A 12,698-nucleotide genomic window follows, 5' to 3' on the forward strand; every position below is an offset into this window, starting at 1 on the left:
CCTTCTTAAGATTACTTTAGGACTGAAACCTTTTGCTGAACAATGGAAAGGACTTTGACCTATGGTTAAGCACAGAACAGGAATTTCTTTGAGTCATGATTGATTTTAGAATTGTTACAATGGAGATACTTGGAATCAATCTCCACCCTACTCAGTCCTAACGGGATTGAGGAAGGGCTGCAGCATAGATCAAAATTTAATTATTCCAATCTCTACCCTACTCAGGGTAACAGGATTTAGGAAGGGCTGTAGCAAAGGATCAAAGATTTAATTATTTGAGAATATGACTTTCAACAGACATGTGCAAAGCCAGAGACCTCTGGGTGGTCCTGGGTTAAGCTAAAGCCTCCATTGGCACAGGGAAATTGATGGACAGTGATTGGTAGATGTGAAAACTGAGGGGAGAGAACTTGGATGGTTTCCTTAAAGATAGAGGGGGCTGAAGACTCGGGAGGGAGTTGAGGAGTTTGTCTGAGTGGTTGGAGTGTGCTCTGAGAAGCTTGCTCTGAAGGAAGCTGAAGGTGGGGGCCTTTGAGACTGTTTCTCCATTTTGGTCACGTGAGTAATAGGAACTGATCTCTTTTCTTTGCCCCAGCTATCTAAGGGCTTGGGCCTTTTGGCCCAGCCTAAACAGAGGGGGTATTTAAGCCCTATTCCCTTCTCTCCCCTTCTCTCTCTCTCTCTCTCTCTCTCTCTCTCTCTCTCTCTCTCTCTCTCTCTCTCTCTCTCTCTCTCTCTCTCTCTCCCTCTCTCTCTCTCTCCCTCTCTCTCTCTAATTCCTTTCTTCTTGTAAACCTCAAAATTTCTTAGACTTATAAATGTTGGAAATTTCACCATTGGGAAATTTCATACTTGAAAAATTTCCTATTGATAGTGGGTCTGTAAAGATTAAAATTTAGAGGAGATGGGGAGACTGAGGCAGGTAGAAATTAGTTTCTCTCTGCAAGGAGTATTATATTTTTTAGAGGTTTAATAAAGGTTAAAGATTAAAAAATATACAAGTAAGAAACATGTGCCTAGGCTAGAGGTCTAGACAAAATAACCTCACATCATGGAAGAGACGAGCCTGCTCCAAAACGGAAGTCCAAAAGAGCCAAGACCGCCTTCAAAAGCCTTTGAATCAGCTTAAATACCTTCGTGATCTCAGCCCAGGTGAGATTACAAGGCATTCTGGGGAAGTGGAGCAAAGGCTCATGGGGATTGTAGTTCTGTATTTGAGTCTATTTTTTACATTTCCCCCCTTTGATCGTTTGCAAATAAATTAATTTTTTTCCAAAGGATCATGAAAACATAATCAATTTAAAGATTACAATAATTTGAAGATAAGAGAAAGAAAAGAATAAAACCAATAATTACTGGATGCATTGACAGTAAGCCAGTTAAGGGGCAGTCCCCTTTGGCATGAAAGTATGCATGCAAATAAATGTTCATTAACTACACCCAAAGTTCATTTTGTGCAGTTCGTGGTCTGGAGGCTTCTTCATGATGGCTTCTCCAACAGTTCAGTTTCTGAATTCAGGGAAGTAGCATCTCCTTTACCTAAAATTCTTCTCAAAAGGAATTTAAACTTTGCAATTTAAATAATGATATTTTTTTACATTCCCCCCGTTAAGAGGGTGATATATAAAAAAAAGGGATCACTTAGGGATGCATGGCTGAGGTATGAGGTATATGAATCAATTGGCAAGAGATATTAAAAAGACATCAGAAAAATCAAAAGGAAAGAAAAATTTCTGGATGAAAATATAGACTATCAAAGTCTTATGTATAAAAATTCCAAGTAGAAGAAAAATAAATCTATAACAGGTCCTTCAATCAGGGCCCACTCAAAATGATCTAAGTAATGATACATTTACCCAGTCAGTGCCAGGACTACAGAAAGGTACCACACTATGAGAGGCAGAAAAAGGGACCAGATTATAGGAGCCAAGGTTTCGGGATTACTCGTCTGTGAGTATCTTCAGGGTGAGTGTGGAGACAAGGAAAGCCTATGTCTTAACACATGTTAAACATAGTAACCTCGAGTCTTCACACTAGGTTCAAGACCTTTGTATTGGCCTAGAAGTGCATCAATCCATCCTAGATTGGCCTTTCTTTGGCTCTATGAAATGGCTCTTGTGTGTATCTCTTGTCCTGGAATCAGACAGAATCATTAAGCAAAGTCCCTTCGTGGTCGCCATCTGTAAAGATTAAAATTTAGGGGAGATAGGGAGACTGAGGCAGGTAGAAATTAGTTTCTCTCTGCAAGGAGTATTATCTATTTTAGAGGTTTAATAAAGGTTAAAGATTAAAAAATATACAAGTAAGAAACATGTGCCTAGGCTAGAGGCCTAGACAAAATAACCTCACATCATGGAAGAGACGAGCCTGCTCCAAAACGGAAGTCCAAAAGAGCCGAGACCGCCCTCAAAAGCCTTTGAATCAGCTTAAATACCTTCTTGATCTTGGCCCAGGTGAGATTACAAGACATTCTGGGGAAGTGGAGCAAAGGCTCATGGGGATTGTAGTTCTGTATTTGAGTCTATTTTTTACAGGTCTTGACTATTGGAATGTGAACCCCATTGGCATGGGAGGTTCCTTCTCCTACCTTCTTAAGATTACTTTAGGACAGAAACCTTTTGCTGAACAATGGAAAGGACTTTGACCTATGCTTAAGCATAGAACAGGAATTTCTTTGAGTCATGATTGATTTTAGAATTGATACAATGGAGATACTTGGAATCAATCTCCACCCTATTCAGTCCTAACAGGATTGAGTAAGGGCTGCAGCCTAGATCAAAATTTAATTATTCCAATCTCTACCCTACTCAGGTCAACAGGATTTAGAAAGGGCTGTAGCAAAGGATCAAAGATTTAATTATTTGAACATATGACCTTCAACAGACATGTGCAAAAGCCAGAGACCTCTGGGAGGTCCTGGGTTAAGCTAAAGCCTCCATTGGCACAGGGAAATTGATGGACAGGTGATTGGTAGATGTGAGAACTGAGGGGAGGGAACTTGGATGGTTTCCTTAAAGATAGGGGGGTCTGAAGACTCGGGGGGTTGGAGAAGTTGGTCGGTGTGGTTGGTGTGTGCTCTGAGAAGCTTGCTCTGAAGGAAGCTGAAAGTGGGGGCCTCTGAGACTGTTTCTCCATTTTGGTCACATGAGTAATAGGGACTGATCTCTTTTCTTTGCCCCAGCTATCTAAGGGCTTGGGCCTTTTGGCCCAGCCTAAACAGAAGGGGTATTTAAGCCCTATTTCCTTCTCTCCCTTTTCTCTCACTCTCTCTCTAATTACTTCCTCCTATTGTAATTAAACTCCATAAAAGATTGACTGCTGACTTGAGTTTTCATTTAGGAATTACATAGCTGAATTCCTTGGCGACCTTAAATTAATATATATCAGTCTTTTAAAAGTGATTTCCTTGTCACATTGTGGCTGACCACACGGGAGTCTAAAGAATCCTCTCAATAAACTTCTGAAATTCCTTGCCTTTTTTCTATACCGTCTCACCACTTAATCCTTTTTTTTAACAAAAAACTTGGCTTAAAGACACAGCTGCTAGAACACGTGAGTATAAAAAACTTTTTCTCTTTTCTCTTTTCTCCTTAAGTTAAATTGGAATCAGCAGTTTTTTCTTTTTCTTCCCTTTAATCTTAAGGGACAGCTAGGTAGCTCAGCGGATTGAGAGCCAGGCCTAGAGACAGAAGGTCCTGGGTTCAAATCAGACCTCAGATACTTCCCAGCTGTGTGACTCTGATAGACAGAAAACAGCTGTTTTTAATCTCAGCAACAGGACTCTAAACTCCTGGCTGGAAGAGCTGTTTCTAAATATCCTTTCCCTTAAGGAACAACTTCCTGGATTAAGAAAAAAAAAACAACCTTGTGGAAAGTTTGTGGCTTTGCCTTGCTCCCCACGTGTTTTGTGAAATTACAAAATATATTAAAAAAATGAGTACTACATTCTTTGACAATTATATGGCAGCTGAAGAAGTAGGGGTATTGAGGAATTGCAGGATACCTCCAAATTTTTATATTAATAGGTACTGTCATTTTTGTACTCCTCAATACTATATTTAGAGATGATAAAATAAAAAAAAATTGAGGATAAAATAAAAAAATGAGGATAAAATTAAAAAATGAGGATAAAATAGAAAATATTGAGGATAAAATAGAAAATGTTGAGGATAAAATAGAAAATATTGAGGATAAAATAGAAAATATTGAGGATAAAATAGAAAAAATTGAGGATAAAATAGAAAAAATTGAGGATAAAATAGGAAATATTGAGGATAAAATAGAAAATGTTGAGGATAAAATAGAAAAAAATGAGGATAAAATAGAAAATATTGAGGATAAAATAGGAAATATTGAGGATAAAATGGGAAATATGGAGGATAGAATAGGAAAAATTGAGGATAAAATGCAAGCCCAATTAGAAGATCTAAAAAGTTTCTTACAGGATCAATTGGCAAACAACCACTTTACCAGAAACAGACCTGTTTCTGAACCTTTGAATGAGGAAATTTCCTTCCCTGAAATAGAGATGGAAAACACCTTCCCTATAGCCCAGTTAACAGACTGCTTCTCTCATGCAGTGCAAATCTTGACTGAATTTAATCCCCAAAACCCTTCCCCTGCAATCCCAGTTTCTCATGTTCCCTCTCCTACAGAAAACCAAATTCCAATGCAAAGGAGATCTTGTCCTCCTAGAGAAACCTGTCTTTGTCAAACTGACCCACAGGCACAAAATTCAACTAGAGGCCTGTTTCCTCTAAGAGAAGTACCTGAAATAGGACGGAATGGGGATGTGGTGACTTTAAGACATAGGATACTGTTTACTCCCCAAGAAATTAATGAATTTACACGAAATATCCCCACATATGAACAAGATCCTTTTCTAGTAACAAAAAAGATGGGAGACATATTTTTTCAGTATAATCCGTCTTACAAGGACGTTGAGAACTTACTACAGGCTTTTTTAAGTGAACGTGAAAAAAATAAAATAATTGCTCATGTCAACAAAACCTGGAGGAGTAATGCAGCACATTGGCCATCTCAGGATCCCAAATGGGACTATAACAATCCTGAGGATTATCTACAACTATACCTTTGTAGAGAGGCCATCCTCACGGCCATGAAGGAATGTGCAGACAGTACAGATAAGTGGATGGAACTGGAAAAAAATAAGCAAAAGGAAGAAGAAACACCCTCCAGATTTATGGATACAATTATCGAGTTTGGGGACAGATACTTAGATTGGGACTTAACTAAAGAGAGTAGTTTAAGACAGGTTAGAAGAATCTTTGTAAATAACTCTTGCAAAGCAATTAAGAATTATTTTAGAACGCAATGCCCAAGATGGTCAGATATGGACCTTGAAGAACTGCGAAAAACAGCTATATATGTTTTAAAGGGAAACAAGGAAAAGGAGGAAGAAAATAATGATGACATGGAGGAAATGAAGAAAAAAATGAGATATTTAATAGATAGGATGACTAAATTAGAAAGTGGGCATGATAATGAACCAACGACAATTGCCCCTCTCCAGAAATCCAATTATCAATCCATTACTTGCCACTTGTATGGGAAGAAGGGCCACAAAATGATGGAATGTAGAACCTTTCTTAAGATGTTTGGAAGGAATCCACAGTTTAATAATAGTTTTAGAAATAATAACTATAGAAATGATGATAATGGTTATAGAAACCAGAATTCTAGAAATTATAATAATGACTATGGAAATAACTATAATGAATATAGAAATAAGAAGTTTAGAAACCAGAATTATAGAAATAGGAATTGGGAAATTAATGACAATGCTCAAATTGAAGAAAATTATAATGATAATGAACAACAACAATATATGAGAAATGGCGCTCGTCCAAAAAATACTCGAGGTACTAATGACCCTCAGAGAGGTGCCCTTCAGGGGGGTGCCCAAGGAATATCCCAAACACAATGATGGTGTCTGCGGGGGGCTGGGGCACAGGAATCAGAGGATACAACCTTTGATTTCCCAGACCCTGGTGTCCTACTACCTGTTGTCCCTATCCACTGTCCTCCCCATACTATTGAACCCCATGTTACCTTAGAGGTGGGTAACACCTCTTATGATTGTCTATTAGACACCAGAGCTTCCTGGTCTGTATTAAAGAGAACACCTGATTTACAATGTTATTCTATTGGCTCAGAGAATGTAATGGGAGTATCAGGAATAACCCAAAGAGTTAAAAGACTTCCTCCTAGAATGGTGTCTGTAGGACCCCTAGAGGTACAACACTCCTTCCTTTTGATGCCTGACTCCCCTTTAAATTTACTGGGGAGGGACCTTCTATGCAAACTCAGAGCCACAATAACCTGCTCCCCAGATGGCTCATTATCATTAGAAGTACAGAGGAATCTTTAAATTTACTCCCTGTACTTCTCTTGGAAAACCAGGAGGCAAAAGAGCCTTCCATTTTTGAAATACCTAAAGATATACCGGAGTCTCTTTGGGCCACATCTTCTTCTGATGTAGGCTTACTTAAATCTGCTGTTCCTGTTCAGATAAAAACTAAATCTAGCCCACCTCCTTCTATCCCTCAGTATCCCCTCTCAAAGGAGGCAATTGAGGGTATTACACCAGTTATTAACTCATTAATAGAACAGGGAATAATAATCCCTTGCAAATCTGAATACAACACGCCCATCCTGCCAATTAAAAAACCAAAAAAAGGGCCCGATGGCAAGCACATCTATAGATTCGTACAGGATCTAAGGGCAGTGAATAATCACGTTATAGACACTCCGTAGTTTCTAACATACATACTATTATTTCATCTATTCCTAGCACAGCTACATACTTTACAGTAGTAGACTTGTGTTCAGCTTTCTTTTCCATACCTATACATGAGAACTCCAGGCATATTTTTGCTTTCACCTGGAAGGGCTCACAATATAACTGGTGTTGGCTGCCACAGGGTTATGTCGAAAGTCCGAGCTTATTTGAGCAAATTTTGAGCCAAGACACAGACAATATAACATTTAAAAATGGCAAATTAATCAAATACGTAGATGATCTACTATTGGCTTCAACAGATGCAAAAACATGTCAAGAATATAGCAAACACCTTCTTTTGGAATTGCACAAAAGAGGACATAAAATCTCTAAGGATAAAGTTCAATAGTGTCTCCAAAAAGTAGAATATTTGGGATTCATCTTGACTGCGGGTGCTCGTTATATTTCTCCAAAACAAATTGAGAACATTCAAAAATTGAGTGCTCATACCACTAAGAAACAGCTGAGAGCAATTTTAGGAGCAACAGGGTTTTGTAGACAATGGATTCCTTGCTATGGGGAAATCACAAAACCCCTTATAGCATTAACAAAGGATTCAGTTCCTGAACCCCTCAAATTAGAGCCTGAACACTTGTCAGCTATATCAGATCTAAAAAAGCCTATCATGTCTGCCCCTGCTCTAGGCATCCCAGATTACAACAAGCCATTTACTTTATATGTGCATGAGCGAAGAGGAGTAGCCTCTGGTGTGTTAACTCAGACTTTGGGACCTTCTCAGGGCCCAATTGCTTATTATTCTGCCCAACTAGATCCAGTAGCAGCAGGAGCACCACCATGCCTTAGAGGAGTAGCTGCTACAGCCTTACTAGTAACAAAAACCATTGATTTAATATTGGGATGTCCATTAACAATAATGTGCCCACATGAGATTGAAGCATTATTGATAAAACATAGAACACAGGCATTCTCGGATCAATGAATTACAAGGTATGAAATAACCTTATTAAATAGTGAAAATATTACCTTGAAACGCTGTTCAACTCTTAACCCTACCACCTTGCTTCCAGATTTACCTACTTCAGGAGAACGATTACATAACTGAAACATTAGTGTCCATGGCAGAAAAGCCTCGAGATAATCTCTTGGACACTCCCTTAGACAATGCAGATTTGATTTTATTTACCGATGGTTCCTCTTTTATGAGGGATGGCATACATTATCCTGGAGTTGCCGTAGTCTCAGAATTTGCCACTGAATGGTCAGCTTCACTACCTTCTAACATTAGCTCTCAAGGAGCAGAACTCATAGCTCTAACACAAGCTTGTATAATTGCCAAGGATAAAAAGGCAACATTTTATACGGATTCTAGATATGCTTTTGGCATTTGTCACTCAGTCGGGATGCTATGGCTCCAGAGAGGATTTTTAACCTCAGCTGGAAAATCCATAGCTAATGCAGAAATTATTAATGAAGTTCTTTCTGCTCTCAAAGTGCCTAAAGCCCTAGCTGTAGTTCACTGCTCTGCCCATACAGGTGGCTCTGACCCTGTCTCTAGAGGAAATGACCAAGCAGATGCAGCTGCAAAACTAGCAGCCATAGAAGGACCTGTATTAATTTTAACATTAACAACCACTGATAATTTAAATTTATCACTTTCCTATAATGAAAAGGAAGTGGAAAAATGGAAACAAAATTTTAAAGCAAAACAAATTAATGGAGTATGGGTGTCATCTGAAGGAAAACCCCTGCTCCCTAGAAGTTTCTATAATCAAATTTGCCAATCTATTCATAAAAATGGTCATTTTGTCACCCAGGGCATCGTGGGCTCTGTCAAGAGAGTATGGATAGCCCCTGGTATAACTACTATAGCCTCTAAAGTATGTTCAGCCTGCCCTATCTGCCAGGCATATAACCAACATGCATATCATGGAAAAGCCTTTTGGGGACATCCTCTGGCTTACACACCTTTTGAACATCTACAGATAGATTTCATAACAATGCCAAAGGCTGAACGTTATAAATTTTGTCTAGTAATTGTAGATCAACTAACCAGATGACCGGAAGCATTTCCTACGACCCGAGCCACAGCAGATTTTGTTGCAAAGATACTTTTAAAGGAAATTATTCCTCTTTTTGGCCTGCCAGCACGTATTGACTCCGATAGAGGGAGTCATTTTACCGATTCTGTCTTAAATCAAATATATTCTTGCTTGGGGATAACTCCAAAATTCCATGTTCCATATCACCCCCAGAGCTCAGGCCAAGTGGAGAGGATGAATAAAGAACTTAAGACTATGATTGGCAAATTATGCACTGAGACCCATTTAAAATGGCCTGAAATTCTCCCTCTGGCCCTATTTTATCTTAGAAGCAGGCCTAGAGGAGACTTACATATTTCACCATTTGAGATGCTTTTTGGACATCCGCCTATACAGGCTAAGCCTTTCTCCCCGGCTTATACATCGCTATTAGGGGGAGATATTACTATTGCTTCCTATATACAGGAGTTACAGCACAAATTACGTGAACTTTATGAATCCAGAGCTGCAGTACAAGCTGGACCATTAGACTTTTCTCTGCATGACCTGAACCCAGGAGATAAAGTTTATATCAAGAATTTCAAGCGAACTGGAGCAACTGAACCTTCATGGGAAGGACCATTCCAAATATTATTAACTACTCCAACATCTATAAAGATTGGAGAAAGAGACTCTTGGATTCATTGCTCACATGTGAAGAAAGCATCTTCTGCTGAGACTGATTGACTCTATCCTATCATATGAATTGTGACTCTATCTTATCATATGAATTGGAGATAATAATCCATAGACAAATGGATGCTTTTTTTTCCTCAAGAATATATTGAATTACGGATTTTTTCCCTTATTTCCCTTATTTTTTTCTTTTATTTTTTGAGCAGAATATTTGATTTTTTTTCTCATTTTTTGTACTGAAGGTACACATAATTAATATTAATATTATTTTTTCCTGCAGTAATACAAGTTAATATATATACTCTTGCTATAATATCAATATATGCCTAAAAGCTTTAAACTATGGGAACCTGCCATTTATTGATAAAATATTATAGGACTGTGATTAATGTTTGTGTCTGATTCCAGGAAAAGGGATAAAAACAAGGAGCACAGACTAAACCTGAATAGTGCCAATAGAGCACACAAGAAATATTAAAGTGAGACTCGAGGTTGCGACGCTTAACTTATGTTTAAGTCGTAGGACTTCCCTGTATCTACACTCTTTTCGAAGTACTCAAACAAGTACAAAGCTTGACTATCATGCTGGCTCCCTATATCCCTGAGGAAAAAATCAGACAAGGGAATGACATTTCCCCTGAGGTGATTATCTGTAGTGGATGGAATGTTGGACTTGGGGTCAAGAAGGCTTGAATTCAAATCCTGCCTGTGCTAGTTAATAGCTCTGTGACTGGCCAAGTGACTCGGTCTCTTTCTGTCTCATTTTCTTCCCTGATGAAAAATGGTGCCACAATTGCAGGGTCATTGTGAGAATCCAATGAACTATTCTACTTGAGCACTTCGTATGCCCTCTGGCACTTGAAAGGTAATATTGACATTTTTTCCTTAGGGAAAAGCTTTCCTCTTTGGGAAAGTTGCTCCTGGGTGGAGCCCCAAATGATCTCTTTAATCCTCTCCTTGCATTGAATTTGTCTCCTCTTCTTTCAGCAGAGACCTCAGCAGGATCCACGACCTTCTGTCCCAGTTTTACCCTACAGAAGGGGGCCCCTGGGAGCCTCTCTCTTGGACTTTCCTGGAGGAAATGGAGGTAAGAAGGGCAGGTAGGTGGCTTGGTGGAGAAAGACAAGGTTGGAGATTTATCCTCAGACACTTCTTAGCTATGTGACCCTGGATAAGTCACTTAATCCCAATTGCCTGGCCCTTACCTCTTTTCTGGTTTGGAACCAATGTCTAGTACTAAATCGAATACGGAAAGCAAGGGTTATTTAAAAAATACAAGACAAAAACAGAGGAGATGCTGCAGGTGTTCTCCCCCCTGTCATCCCTGTTTAAACGGGATCCTCTCTTTCTTTCACAGAATTGGGAGTTTGGGGATGAACAGACCTCCAAGGCAGCCAGGCCTCTGGCTCGCCAGCAGTAGGTAGTCTGGAGGGCAGACCTGCTGGACCCACCTGGAAAGGGTACATCAGTGACCATCTTCTCACCCAACAATACTCCGCCTGCCTCATATCCTTTTAAATGTGTCAACATGAAATCTAGAAAGCCCCAACGTGTAGCCCAGTAAGACCTAAAGAACCCCAAGTTTCAGGACTAGCTTGTAGGTTGGAGACCCCAAAGCTTGTCCTTGTTCCCTGTTCCTGTGAGAATCCACCCTGAAGGGAATCTCAGGCTGGCAGTTTCAGACTGAATGCTGGACCCCAAGGTAAGACGATCCCCATCAGGTGGGGCCAAGCCCCAGCCAAGCGAGTCTTTAGCACAGTGGGCGGCTCTTCAGTCTCATAAACTGAAGGCCCCAAGTTCGACCGCCGAAAGGGGGATGTGGTACAATGGGGAAGCTTCCAAGGCAGAAAGAGGCACTCAGCTTGTGCTTAGTTCCACCACAGTGTGATTGTCCTTTCCCTTGGGGTCCATTATTCAGACTGAATCTGCTAGCCTGGTCTTCTGTCTGGGTGGATTCTCAGGGAACAAGCACAAGCTTTAGGGTCTCCAACATACAAGCTAGTCCTAAAACTCAGGGCTCATCAGTTCTTACTAGACTACACGTTGGGGTTCTAGATTCCACATCGCCATTATGTAAGGCTAATATAAGACAGAGCCGGCAGAACCAACCTACCTTGGCCCTGACTGACCTGGACTTCCAGATCTTCCCTGAGGTGAATCAGCTCTCCTGGGGCAGGCAGTGGCCTGGGTGACTTGGTGCAAAGTGGCCAAGACAACTTAGCCCACATGGAAATAAGCAGCCAAGTCCTCCGGAAACTTGTCTGGAGAGTGTAGAAGCCCTTGCATTCCCTCAGTCTTGGGGACCTCCACAGCCAGGAACCTCTGAACTCTCATGTGATCTCTGGGGGTGATAAGCAGGAAGGTATGAGGGGGCAACTGGGTAGCTCAGTGAATGGAGAGCTAGGCCTACATATGAGAAGTCCTGGGTACATATCTGGCCCCAGACACTTCCCAGCTGTTTGACCCTGGGCAAGTCACTTGACCCCCATTGCCTGGCCATTACTGCTCTTCTGCCTTGGAGACAATACACAGCATCAATTGTAAAGTGAAAGGTGAGGGTTTCAAAAAAGCAGGAAGCTCAGAGTTCAGGGAGTCTCCCCTCCTCAGGCTCCTTCCTGTGGGAGTGGGTCACGCTGGGGCTTCTTCCTGCTCACTGGCTAACTGACCCCTCAGAGAGCAGGGTCCTCTGAAACAACAGTAACCCTCAGGGCTGGCAAAAGAGGCTCCGGAGCCGGCTATTCTGAAGGCCACATCCTGAAAACAACTTGACCCAGTCAAGGGGGCACCCAGACAGCTTGGAAACAGAAAGAGACAGGGGAGCCTGTAGCCCCCTAACCAGATCATTCCATCTGAGTCTCAACTAAGGTCCCTGCCTCAGGGCATACTCAGTCTGAGCTTAATCTTATCACCAGCCCTCAGAAGCCACGGCCCCTCCCCCTTAGAGTGCAGGCTCGTCTGGCCAGCAAAGGCATTGAAATACATCTGAGAGTATCAAGCCAGGCTCAGAGTATAGAAGTAAGGCAACAGAGAAGCATCGGGAGGGAAATGAGGAGGGTTGTAACACCAAAACACTGAAACACCAGCAATTCCGGGCTTCCTGAGGAAGACAGACAATTTGCCTGGGGCTAAAGCCACTGAACACCAGACAGATAACAGAAGAGCCAGCCCCCCTCACTCAGAGAGAGATGGCAAACAGCACAGAAGCAAAAAAGCCTCAAAAC

This window comes from Monodelphis domestica, chromosome 4 (genome assembly GCF_027887165.1).
Source record: "Monodelphis domestica isolate mMonDom1 chromosome 4, mMonDom1.pri, whole genome shotgun sequence".
In the NCBI taxonomy this organism is placed as follows: domain Eukaryota; kingdom Metazoa; phylum Chordata; class Mammalia; order Didelphimorphia; family Didelphidae; genus Monodelphis; species Monodelphis domestica.